Here is an 18,336-nt window from a genome sequence, read left to right as displayed (position 1 = left end):
TAACAGATAATAATGGCTGATAAGCCTTAATAAAGGATATAGAAGGGCATTCTAGGTGAGAGAACACAATATACACAGGCATGTAAATGAGAGATGTGCTCAAGAAACTTTGATTAGACCAGTTTGGCAAATAAACAGAGCTAATTTAAAAGAGTAATGGACAATAGCCAACACATGGAAACAACCTAAGTGTCCATCAACAGATGAATGGATAAAAGAATGAAATTTGCCATTTTCAGCAACATGGATGGACTTGGAGGGCATTATGCTAAATGAAATAAATCAGACAGAGAAAGAGAAATACTGTATGATATTTCTTGTACGTAGAATCTAAAAAATACAACAAACTAGTGAATATAACAAAGGAAGCAGCCTCACAGATATAGAGAACAAACTAATGGTTACCAGTTTTTTTTGGGGGGGGTGGCAATATAGGTGTGAGGGATTAAGAGGTACAAACTGTTGGGTATAAGATTGACTCAGTGATGCATTGTACATAATGGGGAATATAGCCAATAACTCTAAATGGAAAGTAAACATTAAAAAATTATATAAAAATTTAATAAAAAGAGAGTTACATACATAAAAGGAAGGATAGGTTGAGGAGAAATGTAGTTCTAGAATAAATAAATTTGGCCAGAGAGAAACTATTAAAAATATTTTAGTACATATATAACCTGAAAATGGTATTTTCAGATGTTTATCTAAAGACATTTAACAAGGAGAATGAGCTAAGTAAGGGAAGACATGAACAGAAGGAAACCTCTTGAGTGGTTACTGCTATACTTTGGACTAAAGGTGACTTACAAGGGCCTGAGTGATGTTATATTATTTAAACGAAAGGTAGGATGAATAATATAAGATTAGATCTTGTTGAACTGCATGTCATGAATAATTTTTAAAAATATTTGTTGTAAGAACTAGGCAAGCAACTTATACCCGTTGGGTATATCATTTTACAATATATGAGATATATAGAATTTTTGTATTTCCATTACGTTGAAAATTTGCCACCATTCTAATGGTTTATGATTCACAAAAATTTTAACCATATATAGCTATTTCATGATGATATTAGAAATACATCCTCCCACTTGAGTAGACTCTAAAATGGATATCCATAAACAAATAGAGCCAAATCTACCCTATAACAAATAGCATTGCAATAACTTTGAGCAAATTTACCTCTTTAAGCCTAACTCCTTCATCTGTAAATTGGTAACAATAATGGTACTTAACTCCAGGGTTGTTCCAGTTATTTGTTACTATGCAACTATAAGGGTCAACTGGAATTTTTAACATGGTGTTTGGAAATCTGCTCTGCCAGATCACTATCTTTCACTTAAAAACAGCTGATAATTTTGCCAATTGTTTTGCTACTATAAAACATAGGCTATCATCATTCTATCCTCCAGTAGCAGTTTAATCACTGCTTTTTCAACCTCCAACAACTATGTCCTTGTTCCTTTCTAGATTTTACCTCACCTCATCCCAAAGCCAATGTTACATGATTTAGATTTTTTTGTAAGGGAGCATCCATGCCCTCAAAACTTAATGACTTGAAGCAACAAGAATGTATTATTTCTCCCAATTCCTAGATTAAATTCTGCAGCCCTGCCTGGGCTTACTCAGGCAGCTGCTTTCAAATAGTGAATTGGATGGGGACTGGACTTAGCTAGGATGGCTGGCCTTCACTCTCCTTGGGGTCTTTCATCCTTAAGGACGCTGGGCAAGGCTTCTTCACTTTGTGATAAAAGGAGCATTCCAGGGCTTCCCTGGTGGCACAGCGGTTGAGAGTCCGCCTGCCGATGCAGGGAACACAGGGTTCGTGCCCCGGTTCAGGAAGATCCCACATGCCGCGGAGCGGCTGGGCCCGTGAGCCATGGCCGCTGAGCCTGCGTGTCCGGGGCCTGTGCTCCACAACGGGAGAGGCCACGGCAGTGAGAGGCACACATACAGCAAAAAAAAAAAAAAAAAAAAAAGGAGCATTCCAAGAGGGCAAGCACGAATGTCTAAGTGCTTATCAAGTCTATTTTCATCCCCTATGCTGATGTCATACTATCAAGTAGGTCAGACTGCCAAAGTTAGAGTCAGTGTTAGAAGGGACCAGAAAAGGGAGTGAGGACTCATGGGGGTCATTACTGTAACAAACTATTACAACAGCCTACTGTGGATTAAATGGAATAATGCATAGAAAGTTGTTAGTGTACGCCTAGTATATAATAGGTACTCAGTAAATGTTAACTATTGTTGAAACTTAGTAATGGTATCCATGATTACACATTTAACTGTCAGTCTCACAAAGGAGCTATTTTACTTACTTCTTATAAAATGTTTTTTGGGTTTTTTTGGGTTTTTTTTTTTTTTTTGCAGTACGCGGGCCTCTCACTGTTGTGGCCTCTCCCGTTGCGGAGCACAGGCTCCGGACGTGCAGGCTCAGCGGCCATGGCTCACGGACCCAGCCGCTCCGCGGCATGTGGGATCTTTCCGGACCGGGGCACGAACCCGTGTCCCTGCATCGGCAGGTGGACTCTCAACCGCTGCGCCGCCAGGGAAGCCCATAAAATGGTTTTAACAATATTCTTGTGGTCTGCCTGTTTTCTCTCAACACCCATCTTGACTCAAGACTTGGTACTTGGATACAGCTCCTAAAGCAATTTCAGTTTCAAAATGGATCAATAAAAAGCAGATATCTTACTGAAGATTCCCTAAGGCAACAGATAAGAAAATTTACACTATACACCATATAGCAAAATGTACTTAAATTCTCCATTAGAATTTCCTGTTCTTACTCAGATTCTTCTGTCCTGTCATGTGCTTTATCTCCTCTCTATTAAGCCTCCAAAATCCTTCCTTTCGTTTAAACAATTCACTTCTCCTCTTCACGAAGTATCCATTACTCAGGTAAACAAAAGTCTGCTTGGTAGCCTTAACTAAAATCATATCTTTCTCCTCTCAGATATGCCTCCAGCCACATCCCTCTAACCTATTCAAGGAGAAAGGGAAAAAATCTGAGTTTTAAATCAGATATAATTTAAAATAAAGAAAAACAAATTTAAACAAAGAAATGTTAAGGATTAGATGACCTAATACAATGCAAGTTAGGTGTTAAGGAAACAGAAGAACAAGATAGTTTCAATGAAATTATTAGTTCTTATGTCCAACTCTTCCAGCTGACCATAAACAAAGCACTAGGAGAAATGAGCCAGCACACACATTTCAAAGTGCTTCAGGACCACAAAGTAGGAAGCACCTGTGAATGTCAGCAATGTGGGCTTTCACTCTGAATAGAATAGACCCAGCAGCATGTATTGGTAGTGTCATATACAGTGCTTTCTTGAAGCCCTCTACTTATTAGAGTCTTTTTTTTGTATTTCTCTTTCCCACTCTCTCTCTGAACTTGAACTGATTGCCTCTGTTGTGTACTAACTGCAGACCTTCCCTGTGATCCCTGACACAGAATCAAACTCACAGTTTCTGCTCTCACACCTGCTATTACCCTTTCCTTCAAATACACCATTTATCCTGACAGTAAGTAAACTTATCTGGAGAAGTATTCCTTGTGGAACTGTAGTGTGTCTTTTGGATTATTTGAAAGATCAAGCTTTAAGTTCTCCTTTGATACTAAACATAAGCCTTTTCCTTCTATGAACAAGCTTAGAATGTACCTTTTTATTTCAGGTGGAAAACACTTTGGAGGGATGATAATAAGCAGCATTTAAGTTTATATATTGAAGCTGTTTTGAAACCTCCTATTTTGTCACATCAGTCTGATATAAAAGATAATGTTGCTCAAGAAATGCTATAAAATTGTCCTTCTAAGTGAGAAAGACATTTGTTGTTAGAATAAATCCTCTGTCGATCAAACCCTTTTTCTTTTTAAGAAAAGTAACAAGAGAAAAGAGTTGAGAAAGCTTTACCAGGTAAGCAAGTTGTTTTTCTGTTTGTTTGTTTGTTTTGTTTTCTGTGAAACACTATGACTTCTAGACAAAGTAATCACCATAAGTTTGAGGAAAGAAAAATTTTTGTGTTTCATATATATATGATGGATTTGAAATGTCACAAAGAGCCATTAACAACACTTTTCTGAGCTGAAAACATTCAATAACTAGATTGTCAATAACAAGATTATTTTACGAGAGAGGTAAACCCCTCATTTTGGACCATGATAAAATAGCATGGCTGAGAAAGAAACTGTAGAGGCAAGGATGTGAACAAATTCACATTTGTTCCCACATGTGTGGGAGGTCAAAATAGTCTAGTATGTTCCTCTGTACTCATAACTTTGCATTTCTGTGTGCTTTTTATGTTCCTTAAAATCACTCAATTTATTGCACTGAAATTAAGCCATTTACTCATATATAATACATCAGACTATGTATTTATTAATTTATATACTGAAAATAATTCTTCCCTTCTCTCCCAGTTTCCAGCTAAAAGTTAAATGATATATACATATATTATCATATATTATGAAATCTGGGATCTTTATGCAATCTTCCATATATTTTAACTGAAGTTTCACACATAACAGAAGAATTAGTAATCACTAAGTAGTGGGGGGAAATGAACAGATATTCAGATTTCCATGAAAATTTTAACCTGAAGTTAAGAAATTGATCCATTATGTGTCAGAAATGGTTGCTACTTTATACCAGAAACAAAATAAACTCAAATGGATTAAAGAATTGACCATAAGACCTGAAACCATAAGACTCCTAGAAAAGAACATAGGTAGTAAGCCCTTCACAGTCTTGGCAATGATTTTTTTGGATTTGACACCAGAAGCAAAAGCAACAAAAGCAAAAATAAACAAATGGAACTACATCAACCTAAAAAGCTTCTGCACAGCAAAGGAAATCATCAACTAAAAGAAAAGGCAACCTATGGGATGGAACAAAATATTTGCAAATCATACATCTGATCAGGAATTAATATCTATAACATATAAAGAACTCATACAACTCAACAGCAAAAAAATAAATAATCTGGATAGAGGATTTGAGTCGACATTTTTCTAAACAAGACATACAAATGGACAACAGGTACGTGAAAAGGTGCTCAACATTACTAATCATCAGGGAAATGTGAATCAAAGTCACAATGAGACATCACCTCACACTTGTTAGAATGGCTATTATCAAAAAGACAAGAAATAACAAGTGTTGGTGCAGACGTGAAGAGGGATCTCTTGTGCACTTTTAGTGGGAATGTAAATTGGTACAACCACTAAGGAAAACAGTACAGAGGTTCCTCAAAAAATTTAAAAATAGAATTATTATATGATCCAACAATTCCCCTTCTGGGCATTATCCAAAGGAAATGAAAACACAAAATCGAAAAGATTATCTGCACTCCCACATTTATTGTAGCATTATTTACAATTGCCAAGACATGAAAACAACCTAAGTGTCTACCAAGGAATGAATGGATATAGAAAATGTGGTATGTACATATACACAATGGAATATTATTCAGCCATAAAAAAGAGTGAATCCTGCCATTTGCAACAGCATGGATGGACCTTGAAAGCACCATGTTAAGTGAAATAAATCAGACAAAAACAAAACCTTATGACCTTATTTCATGTGAAATCTAAAGCAAAAACAAATGAACAAAACAACAAGAACAAAAATCTTAAAGCGAACTCATGGATACAGAAAAAGATTGGTGCTTGTTAGAGGCAGGGAGTGAGCTTATGGGTGGGAGAAATGGGTGAAAGTGTTCAACAGGTACAAAATTCCAGTTATAAGTCCTGGGGATGTAGTGTGCAGCATGGTGACTCCAGTTAAAAATTCTGTACTGTATATTTGAAAGCTGCTGAGAGAGTAGATATTAAAAGTTCTCATCACAAGAAATTAATTGCAACTGTGCGGTGATGGCTGTTAATTAGATATAATGTGCTGATCATTTTGCAACATATACATATATTGAATCATTATGTTGTGTACCTGAAACTAACATAATGTTATACGTTAATTTTATCTCAATTTTAAGAAAAAAATTGAAGAAGAACTAAGTTAAAGGTTGTATACTACTAGATATAGACTATTTATGAGGCTACTATTTATGAGTATTCAAAACAATGTGGTATAGATGCAGGATAGGCAGACACCAGTGGAATAGAAGAAAGTATATAGATTTAGATCCACACATATGTAGCCATCTAATTTAAGGCAAAATCACTACTGCAATGAAATGGAATCTGAAAAATAAACGATGCTTAATCAAAGTAATCCATTTAGGGAAAACGGTATTAAATCCTACCTCACGTGATATACAAAAATCAAGTCAGATGGATCATAGACCTCAATGTGAAAGGCAAATAGTAAAGCTTCTAGAAGATAACATATAAAAATATCTTCCTGACCTTAGAATAGGCAAAGATTTCTTAAATAGGATATTAATCATGAAGAGCACTAACCCTAAAGAAAAAGTATAAGTTGAACTACTTTAAAATTAAGATATTATTTTCAATTAAAAAAATAGAAAATGAAAATGCAAGGTATAGAGTGGGAGAAGGTTTTTTTTTTTTGCAATACATATACATGAGATGGACTTGTATCCAACACATAAAGAAACTCCTACAATAAAAAAAGACAGAAAACTCTATAAAAATAGACAAAGGATTTGAAAAATACTTTCACAAAAGAGGATATGTGAATTGCTTGTATGCATACGAAATGGTGATCGACTTAATTACTTCTCAGCAAAGTGCAAACTAACACCAGTGAACTACCACTGCACACCCACAAGAATGGCTAAAACGAAAAGGACTGACTACACTGAGTATTACCAAGAGTGTAGAGCAATTGGAATGCTCATTAAATGCTGGTAGAAGTATAAATCGGTACAAATACTTTAGAAAACTTATTGAGAGTATCCACTAAAGCATTACCTATGATCTATTATTTAAAAAAAAAAAAAAAGGATGTAACTCTATCTGGTGCGTACAGAACAGTTTGAGAAAACACCGTTAAATTAATGTAAACATTTTAACGATACTGATTAGTCTTTAGAATTTAGTAATCACATGAAAATCTCAAAAATGTTAGAAAAGAGAAGAAAGTATAATAAATTAATTAAATATAACTTACAATATCTGTTAACATCTTAAAATATTTCCTTCCAAGATTCTTTTTCCAAGCAGAGAAATATGCCATTATAATGTTTATTTTTAAAAATTGGAACCATACTATAACTATACACATGGTGATGTATCTGGCTTTTATCACTTTTACACATTTTAAAAGTATTTTATATGATTATTCTTTTGTTTTGGATATTTGTAAAATTTATACATTTTAAAATATGAATAACAAATGAGTGGAATTACAGTAAAAAATAGAAACATTTTAAAGCCATGAGACATTTAAAAAAATTATATATTGTTAACTTTATACCAATTTTTATGCCACCCAGCAACAGCATGTTCATAGCACCCTGACCACAAAAAATACAAAATTGTTAGCTATATATTTTTCTTTTGCATTATTTTTTCTTAGAAATGAGGCTCTGTTTTTGTGACCCTTCATAGCTTTCTTTTATTTTTTGAGAATGATTATTGTTCAGTTTACTCACTGGTGGTTAATATTGTTTTATAAATGACTAGTGATATTCATCTTTCCTGTGATATTGCATATAAATTTTCTCAACTTGTTAATTTAAAAATTTTAACATAACATAGTTGAAGTGGTTTATTATTGTGTCACCTTAACCAGGATGAGAATGTTTCATAATTTCCTGCACTATATGGTTCTAGATTCATATTGGCCACAAATAAAATTTGAATGAATTTGGAAGGTAGAAATGAAGCAGCAGCCATATTTTTTATGCTCAGAAGATTAGTGTAGAGTACCATGCATTGTGGCATCTCACACTTGTACTCACCCATCTGCGGTCTCCTTTTGATGATATGGGGAGTCTCCTTCCAGCTTCTTATAGTTCTCGGCCAGGTGAGTGTGCAAGTCGTGGTAGAGGGCTGCAGCTTCCCCTGCCTGTTTTCCCTGCAGTAGTTGGAGACAGAGAGAATGATGCTGCTTCCAGTTCACTGTAGTGGGTCCCTTATCCTAGGCATTGTATGTATCCAGCTTTCTTTTCTACTACTGATCTGACTGATACCTAATGGCTAATAGCTAATGGTTTCACTCTCAATATCAAAGCATCACAGAGATACCTAGTCCAAGTTCAATAACTGTGCAAGTGCTAGTCCTTATATAAAAATCTCTTACTCTGTATCACTTATGTTGTTCTGCTTCTTTAATCAAACTGTTACAGAAACTGTGAATGGAAGGAGTTCTAGATATGTGCTGTCCTACACAGAACCCACTAGCCACATGTGGCTGTAGAGCAACTTGAAATGTGATTAGTCAGAATTGAGATGTGCTGCATCTATAAAATACACGAGATTTCAAAGGCAGTAAGAAAAAATAAAAACATTTCATTAATAATCTTTATATTGACTACATGTTGAAATGATAATGTTTTATATATAGTAAATTAAATTAATTATTTAAATTAATTCACCTTTTTTTTTTTTTTTTTTTTTTGCGGTATGCGGGCCTCACACTGTTGTGGCCTCTCCCGTTGCGGAGCACAGGCTCCGGACGCGCAGGCTCAACGGCCATGGCTCACGGGCCTAGCCGCTCCGCGGCATGTGGGATCTTCCCGGACCGGGGCACGAACCCGCATCCCCTGCATCGGCAGGCGGACTCTCAACCACTGCGCCACCAGGGAAGCCCTTTTTTTACATTTTTAATGTGGCTACTAAATATTTTAACAATACAGAGGTAATTTGCACTTGTAGCTCACATACTTTTACTGGACAGGAATGTTCCAGAGGAACAAGACCTCAGGAAAGAGTTCTCAGAATTGGCTCTAAAATATCTGGAATTGGTGTCTGATCTGATAAGATTAAAGGTATCGCTGACTCCATTTCCATTGGTGAATAGAACTCACATAGTCCAAGGAAAGTATTGATAAATCAGATACTTAATCATCATCTGTAGACACCTATAGTAAAGTACCTACAGAAGGCAAAGCTTTGGGAGAGCAAGTAGCTAGTTATTGAATATTATAGTGAAACTAAGGCATATATCTTACTGGGATGGGTGGTTTCTTCTAAGTGCATTGAAGAACTTGGGATGAAATATGTTTAATGCAGGGTTTGAAATTCTCAGCCCAAGATCTGGATAAAGGACCAGAAAGATTCGATGGCTGCCCCCAAAGAAACACTACATCTTGTAGTGACAGGGCCAAAATTTCTGCAAAACAGATGAAAAGTCTAATTCTAAAGATGGTTGAATTACAATGGAAATGGTATTCCCAAAATTGTGGCCTCTGTAATATTAAAGTTTGAGCAGTCATTGAGAAAGAATAAGATGCTGAAAAAGGAATTGGGACAAGTAGGCTGACTTTGGTGAAACTGGAGACAATAAATCCCTAAATTCTGCTGAGCTTCATTTGACAGTAGAAGCAACCTTTCTTCTCCTGACTGAAGAAGTTAGACTCTCTTTGGATGAAGAATGTTGCAAACATTTAGATTCAATGTATTAGCTCAGGTAGTTGGGAATGACTGGAGAAGTTTGTTTGACTTGTTGACTGAAACCAAGAGCCAAATGTGGTCTATACTAAATAAACTTGAAATACCAGGATATCATTGGCACAATATAAGGGAAAACATAGGAATACTGGAATGTTACATTAGGAGAACCTGATCACCAATCGCCTAAATATTTACTTGGAGGGCCCAGGAGTTGGTCTCTTCACCAACACTGTGTGGAAAGCATCTGTGGAAGGAGCAACAGTGTCCTTGAAGATTTCAGTGCTGGCTACCCACTGTAGACCTGGACTTACCATAAAAACTGTTATCATCAAACTGAGCTTCCCAAATACAATGGAGATTAGTAGATTGTGTAAGGGTAAAAGGTCAGCATTTAATTACCAAACACAAGGCAAGTATATTCACAGTAATGAGAAGCAGAGCCAAGTATAATCAGAGATCACTGGTGTTAGCTAGTTGATCATAGCATCCCTAAAATTGAGATAGATTGCCAGCTTCCTAAAATTCTACTTGATTTGTCTAAATGGAAAATCACTAGGCCTGGTGAACAGGAATTTGACTTGAATTACAACATGAGAGGATCATAGCTCCTTCACCAATTCCTAAATTTGTCAGTTCACAAGCCCAAAGCTTGAATAAAGGAGGCCAAGTACTCTTGAAGAAGACATTGCTACACAGCCAAAGTTTTATACTGTAAATTTTTTCTTCTAATTTTCCCAAATGTATCTGAAGTCATTTACCAGTGTGGCTGTGCTTTGGGGAAGAGGAAATAAAAAGACTTTTCCGGGATTACTGAACACTGGCTCTAAACTGACACTAATTCCTAGAAACTCACAGTGCTCAAGTTCACCTCATAGTGGGTCCAGTGGCTCTCAGCTACAACTTTGGTTGTTTCCCCACTTCCAGAATGAACAATTGGAATAAAGATACTCAGCAACTCACATAATCCCATGTCACTTCGCTGACCTATGGAGATCATGCTATTATAATAGTAAAGGCTAAGTGAAAATCACTAGAATTGCCTCTACTTACTAAAATAGTAAACTGAAAGTAATAATACATTCCTAGAGAGATTACAAAGATCAGTGCCATCACCAGGGAACTGAAGGTGCAAGGATGATGATTCTTAACATATACCACTTCAACTTATCTATTTGGCTGGTGCATGTAAAATGTGATTTAGAGAATTATAGTGGATTATTTTAAATCTAATCGGATGTTGACTCCAATTGCAGCTGCTTTTCAAGTATGATTTTATTGCTGGAACAAATCAACATATCTTTTGACACCTGATTTAGTGAATACCTTTTCTCTATACCTTCTAGTAAAGCCTATTAGAAGTAGCTTGCTTTCAGTTGACAGGATTATCAATACAAGCTCATATTTTTTCTTCAAAACTACAGCCCTATGTCATAATCTAGCCTTTAGGGACCTCAATTACCTCTCCAATCCACAGGACATTGTATTGTGTACTATACTGATAACACTGTGCTGACTGTACCTGGTGAAAAGGAGACAGCAATTTGGTAAGACACAGGCATAGCACGGGGTTTGGAATAAATCCCACAAGGATTCAGGGACCTGCGATCTCAGCATCTTGGTGATTACTTGGTGTAGTCTTTCCATAGTGAAGAGCAGGCTGCTCTTCATCTCAAGGAAGAGGCATATCACCTGGTGGGCTTATTTGAATTTTTAAAGGAAATACATACTTCACTTGGTGGACTAATTCTACTCATCTTTCAAGTTATGTGAAAGGCTGACAGTTTTGTGTGGACCCAGAACAAGAGAAGGCTCTGCTATAGTTCCAGGGTACAGTGTAATCCACTCTGCTAGTTGGGCTGTCTGATCCAACAGACCAAATTGTCCTGGAGGTATCTGTGACAGATAGGGCATTGTAAGGAATCTTTAGGTGGGCCTCTATAGGTAAATATCAGTGCACTTTTATGGTTTGGAAACAATGCTATGTCATCCTCTGCAAATAACTCTTCACCTTTTGACAAACAACCTCTGGTTTGAGACTGGGTTATGGTAGAGCCTGAATGTATGGCCATAGCTAACACCAAATAACTGACTGCTTTATTCTTCACAGAAGGCAGCTAGCCAGTATAAGTCAGACACCAGTCTAAGTATTCTGCGAGCTCCAGGAGATACACATCAAGTTCTCTACATGGACCAATTAAAGCTCCCTTTCTTAGGTTTTAAGTAGAAGAAAATTACCCTGTAGGGAAGTGGTAGGAATAAGAGCATGTGAATAGGGAGGAGTAAGGGGAGAAGTAGGTGGAGACAGAAACACTCACAGCTTCCTGAACAACCCTCTTCTAATATCCTCCCCCAACAATGTTATACGCTCAGTTTGAATGGGTAACTAAGAGGAGCCTAGCAAATGCTCTAATGTGCCATTAAGATTCTTCTTCAGGAGTGAAGGACTTATTTTCCTATTTTCTGGGACTGTAGCCAGATGACAGTCCTCTCTATCAGCCTTCTTTATGAACTGCCCTCATCTGAAGAGAGGTGAGTTGCCCAGGTTCATGCTCCCTGGAAATAATAGGTCTACTTAGGAGTACAAATGGCTAGCCTTGCAGCAACTGTGGACAGTTCTGAAGGGCTAGCTCAACTTCAGAATTCCCAAGAAATGTGTTTGCAACCCAACTTCTCCCTCCACCCAATTCTTCCTCCTTCTTTCCCCTACAGAGCTTGATCCTGAGAGCATCCACAAACACATTTTATCTATACCAGTCCCCATCTCAGTCAGCTTCCCACACACCCAGATTTTCAAGAGTTGGTACCAGGAGGGATCCAATGGAGCAGATGCTAAGATAGGATTTTTAGACTAAAAACCATTGATAATAGGTAGAGCACACACTGTCCCTGGTACAAGGTAGCAATATGATGGTTACAGTTTTCTCAGGTGAAGAACAGGGATGACATAGTGGCAGAGAGAATAGTACTAGTGAGTACAACAGGTCAAGTACTGGGAAAATATAGGAAAAATGGTAAATATGAGGAAAATGGAACTGGTTCGCTTATCTGGGGGCAATCAATGTTTGTGAAAAAATAATGAAATGTTGAAGTTTATTATTTTTTGATTAAAAGCCAACTGTGAAACTGGCGACCTTTTTGGCAGCATGTAAAAAGACTAGTCTCCTGCAGTTCAAGGGCACAAAAGGCTAGAGGGCAGGCTAGGGCTTAGTGATAAGAGTAGTAGAGTTCCAGAGATAGTTAAATTCTCAAGCCAGATAGATATGCTATACCAAGGACAGGGCTATCGATTGGGACCTTGAGATATTAGAGGGAGGAAGACATCTAGGTGGATAGATGGGAAAATCTTAAATCATATTCCCCTGAACCTTCTCAACTGGGAAAAGTGGCCCACTACTCTCTTTTAAGCTAGTGTGTCCTCCTCTTAGACACCTCTCCTCACCAAGGCAATGTCTGCCTTGCTCAGGGTCCGCTTCTACATCCATTTCTGGCCACCAGGCTAATAACTAGATTAAATCATTACATAACCAAGCAAGGGATGTGCTGAGACTGACAAAAAAGGAAAGAGGTTATATCCCAAAGGAAATGCAAAACCTAGCTAACATATACTAACTGGAATCGAGAGACTATATAAAGAACTAGATCCCAAGGGTGCTGGGTCAGGGGCAGTGAAACATGAAGATGGAGAAGGGAGAGTTTACTAAAATGGGTATACTCCTCCAGGATTAAAATGTACATCCTTTCAAGGACTCCAGAATATGAGTGAATAAACACACAGCTAGCTAGCTCCGAAAATTAGAGACAGTGATAGCCCGCAGAAAGTAAATTAGAAAATGCCAGAAGGATTGCAATGGAAGACTGTCAAAGAGGAGAATAAGAGGCTCAAGGAAGTTGTAGACCTGTTTGCGAGCACCTTAATTACATGAGTTACCTCATTTTGGAATGCAGAGATGGCTGACATATACTGTCTTTATGTCTCAAAGAAAATTCAGATAAAAATAGTTGAAATTTGACATACTGTGATTAGCAAGCCCTTCCTCTCCCTCCCAGTCCTTGAAGTTAGGATGAGAAATAACATAGAAGAAAATTTCCTAAATCTGCTTACTTGACTATGTTGTTCTGCTCTAGGTCCCCCAATCCAAACTTTTCTTTTTTGGAAACCCACATATTTGTAACTACCATTCCTAGTTTTCAGTATTATTAGAATTTGTAATCTCACTTCTGTGTAATCTCTTTCTTGAGTACGTAACTAAATTTCCTGTATCAGAATCTAGAATATAACTAATTTTTTAGGTTATGAGTTTCCTCCCTCTTCATTGTCAGATACAAAATAAGCTTATTACTTTTATTTAATTAATTTTTCCATTTTTTTAAGAAGTTTACTATCACATATCTATAATGTGAAAATACATTTTTAGCAGCAAATAGAGGAAGTAACAAATTTCTACATTTACATGTTCAAGTTCTCCCAAAAACAAAGCTCATGTTAAAAAATCATGCTCAAATTTATTTATTTTTGAGTAATATGCATTCAAATTTTCTTGAGACTGTGGTGTATAAGCTTCCTGAAACTCCTTTTCTATCTTCTTATTGTACATTTACATAAAGCTGTATAGATGGCTTATAATTGTAACTTGCATTTTCTATGGATAAAATAAATGATTGACTTGATGAAAGATTAGAATTAATTATATTTTGTTTTCTAAATTAAAAATGCATTTTATTGTTTCTTTGCTGAACTTCAAAATACTGTGTGCTCATTATATTTTAAACAATATATTAAAATGAACAAAAAAATCAGACAATCTTACTCCACAGGGGTTATCACGATTAACCTTATCTGTCTATATTATTCTGATTTGATTCATAATTTTTTAAAAATTAAATTATACTATTCATGCTGTTCTGATATGGTATTAAGTTCTCTGTTAAAAATACAGAACTACATTATTTTCATGCCTGAAAAAAATCTTAATCCACTAAAGTAATTCCATAACATTGAATAGTTAGACTTAAAGTTATTATTTTGTAGCTCATGCCATTAGAAATTTAAATCCCTCCCTATTGCTGCCATTTTTTGATACCCTACTTCTCCTTATTCACTTAACATGTTATAACATAGTTCACTGTTTTCATCTCTATTCCAATTCTAGCCATCATCCTAAAAGTTTCAATGTACATTACACACAATAAAAATTTCTCATTTCTTTGACCTTCACCTTTCCAATGACTTCATTCTCACTTTCTCACCTATACACTCTTGTGATCAAACACTGTTTTATTTCCATCAAATAAAATAACCTAATCTCCAACAATCTCCTCTTATTTCAGACCTCTTGTCACATTCTTCTCCTATTTTTCTACCTCACTGGAACCTTAAGTGCAATGACTCCTCAATTTCTTCCTATTCATAAACACCCATTTTTATTTCAGAAGTATGCCCCAAGTTTCATGGTAAGTCAGTCTTTAAAATCAATATCTTAAATTTTCTTATTTATATGCTTACATCACATCTTGGAGAAATAACCCAAATTGTTTCCTACACCTCTGCTTTGAAGAACGTAACATAACTGTGAATACTGCTAAAATAACCATAAATTAAGTGACCAAGTTTTATAGAGTCTTCAATACTCATTCTCTAGTCAGAGAAAACACCTCAGATACTTACCTTGTCCACTTTCCTTCTTAGTGGACCTACTTCAAAGAATAATAAAAATACACCTATTCTTTAAAGTCTATGCTACAAATCTTCCTAGTATTTCTTCCCAGAAAAAAAATTATTATTCACCCACATATCATAATCCAATTCCTCAACTATGCTTTGGATATTGAAAACTGCCCAATCTCTACAATCTAACTCCCATTTTCTGTGCCTATATTACCAAGTTAGTTCTCAAATCTAGTCACTTCCCTGTGTTTAATATCTATCAGAATCTCTGCAAACCACCTCAAAACTTAATGGTTTAAAACAACAGGAGACTGACTTCTGGCATGACAGCATAAAGAGTTCTGTTGACTCACTCTCCAGTAAAACTTGTAAAAGTTATAAAAATGACATAATCATGGAAAGACTCTAGAAATACTCCTAACAAACAGTGGATGAAGAAATATCTAGTCAAGAAAACCTATAAAAATTCAGTAAGAAAGGTGAGTTGGTGGTATTTGAACCAAGACTGCCACAGATGAACTCCCAACACACAAAAGTCTAGGACCAGATGGCTTCACAGGTGAATTCTACCAAACATTTAGAGAAGAGTTAACACCCATCCTTCTCAAACTATTCAAAAAATTGCAGAGGAAGGAATGCTTCTGAACTTATTCTATGAGGTCAGCATCACTCTGATACCCAAATCAGAAAAAGAGATCACAAAAGAGAAAATTACAGGACAATATCACTAATGAACATACATGCAAAATCCTCAACAAAGAATTAGCAAACCAAATCCAACAGTATGTTAAAAGGATCATACACAATGAACAAGTGAGATTTATCCCAGGGATATGAGGTTTTTTTAATAGCTTCAGATCAATCAATCTGATATATCACATTGACAAACTGAAGCATAAAAACCATATGATCATCTCAATAGATGCAGAAAAAGCTTTTAGCAAAATTCAACATCCATTTATGTTAACAATGCTCGAGAAAGTAGGCATAGACGGAACATAGCTTTACATAATAAAGGCCATATATGACAAGTCCACAGCTAACATCATACTCAAAGATGAAAAGCTAAAAGCATTTTCTCTAAGATAAGGACAGATAAAGATGCCCACTCTTACCACTTTTATTCAAAATTGTATTGGAAGTTCTAGCTACAGCAATCAGACAAGGAATAACAGAAATCCACATTAGAAAGAAGTAAACTGTAACTGTTTGAAGATGACATGATATTGTACATAGAAAACCTTAGAAACACCACCAAAAAACAGAGCTCATCAATGAATTCAGTAAAACTTCAGGATACAAAACTAATATATAGCAATCTGTTGCATTTCTATACACTAAAAAAGAACTATCAGAAAAAGAAATTAAGGAAACAATCCTCTTTACAACTGCATCAGAAAGAATAAAATACCTAGGAATAAACCTACCTAAGGAGGCAAAAGACCAGTACTCAGAAAACTATAAGACACTTATAAAAGAAATTGAAGGTGACACAAACAGGTGGAAAGATATAACATGTTCTTGATTGGGAAGAATTAATATCATTAAAATGGCCATACAAACCAAGGCAATCTACAAATTCAATGCAATCTCTATCAAAATATCAAGGGCATTTTTCACAGAACTAGAACAAATAGTCTTACAATTTGTATGGAAACATGCAAAAAAAACTAAATAGACAAAACAATCTTGAGAAAGAAGAACAGAGCTGGAGGAATTATGCTCCCTGATATCAGACTATACTACAAAGCTACAGTAATACAAAATAGTTTGGTATTGGCTCAAAAAAATAAATATAGTTCAATGGAACGGAACAGAATGCCCAGAAATAAACCCACACACTTATGGTCAACTAATCTGGGAAAAAGAAGGCAAGAATACACAATGGAGAAAAGACAGTCTTTTCAACAAGTAGTGCTGAGAAAAGTGGACAGCTACATGTAAAAGAATGAAATTAGAACATTCTCTAGCACCATATACAAAAATAAACTCAAAATGGATTAAAGACATAACTATAAGGCTAGAAACCATAAAACTCCTAGAGGAAAACATAAGCAGAACACTCTGACATAAATCATAACAATATTTTTTGTGGCCTATCTTCTAAAGCAAAGGAAATAAAAGCAAAAATGTACAAACAGGACTTAATTAAACTTTTATTTTTGCACAGCAGAAGAAACATTGACAAAACAAAACAAAAAACTACTGGATGGGAGAAAAACTGCAAATGATATGACCAGTAATGGGTTGATATTCAAAATATATAAACAGCTCATACAACTCAACATCAAACAAAGAAACAACCTGATTAAAAAATGGGCAGAAGACCTGAATAGACATTTTACCAAAGAAAACATACAGATGGCCAACAGGCACATGAAAAGGTGCTCAACATTGTCAATCAGAGAAGTGAAAATTAAAAGCACCATGAGACATGACCTCACACCTGTTAGAACAGCTATCACCAAAAAGAATACAAATAACAAATGTTGGGGAGGATGTGAAGAAAAGGGAACCCTCACACACTGTTGGTGGGAATGTAAGTTGGTGCAGCCACTGTGGAAAACAGTATGGAGGTTTCTCAAAAATCTAAACATAGAGCTACCATATGACCCAGCAATTCCACTGCTGGTTATATATCCAAGAAAACAAAAACACTAATTTCAAAGGATACATGCACCCCAGTATTCATTGCAGCATTATTTACAATTGCCAAGATATGGAAGCAACCTAAGCATCCATCAACACATGAATGGATAAAGATGATGTAGTATATATAATGGAATACTACTCAGCCATAAACATAAAATGAAATTTTACCAGTTGCAAAACATGGATGGACTTGAAGGATATTATACTAAGTGAAGCAAGCAAGAGAAAGACAAATACTGTATGATATCATTTATATGTGGAATCTAAAAAATACAACCAACTAGTGAATATAACAAAAAAGAAGCAGATTCACAGACATAGAGAACAAACTAGTGGTTACCGGTGGGGAGAAGGAAGAGAGGAGGGACAAGATAGGTGTAGGGCTAGGGTGTTAAGAGGTACAAACTATTACATATAAAATAAATAAGCTACAAGGATATATTGTACAACATAGGGAAGAGTAACATTTTATAAT

General features: G+C 35.9%; 1 long non-coding RNA gene across 1 annotated transcript in view; it reads right to left on the bottom strand.

Moving 5' to 3' along the window:
- Nucleotides 1–2,540: 2,540 nt before the first annotated feature.
- The window catches only part of LOC113617340 (uncharacterized), a 110,553-nt gene continuing 94,757 nt past the window's right edge, over nucleotides 2,541–18,336 (bottom strand). The window contains exons 2-3 of the long non-coding RNA XR_003431603.1: nucleotides 7,891–8,006; nucleotides 2,541–2,648 (exon numbers count right to left, since the gene is read on the bottom strand). This is a non-coding gene — a long non-coding RNA (uncharacterized LOC113617340). The remainder of the gene's footprint in view (nucleotides 2,649–7,890; nucleotides 8,007–18,336) is intronic.

The sequence above is a fragment of the Aethalodelphis obliquidens genome, unplaced genomic scaffold (assembly GCF_003676395.1).
Source record: "Aethalodelphis obliquidens isolate GAN/ISIS:26980383/991018 unplaced genomic scaffold, ASM367639v1 scaffold4, whole genome shotgun sequence".
Taxonomy (NCBI): Eukaryota; Metazoa; Chordata; class Mammalia; order Artiodactyla; family Delphinidae; genus Aethalodelphis; species Aethalodelphis obliquidens.
Note: the sequence above shows the minus strand (reverse complement) of the source record. Positions and strands in the feature narration are given on the sequence as shown.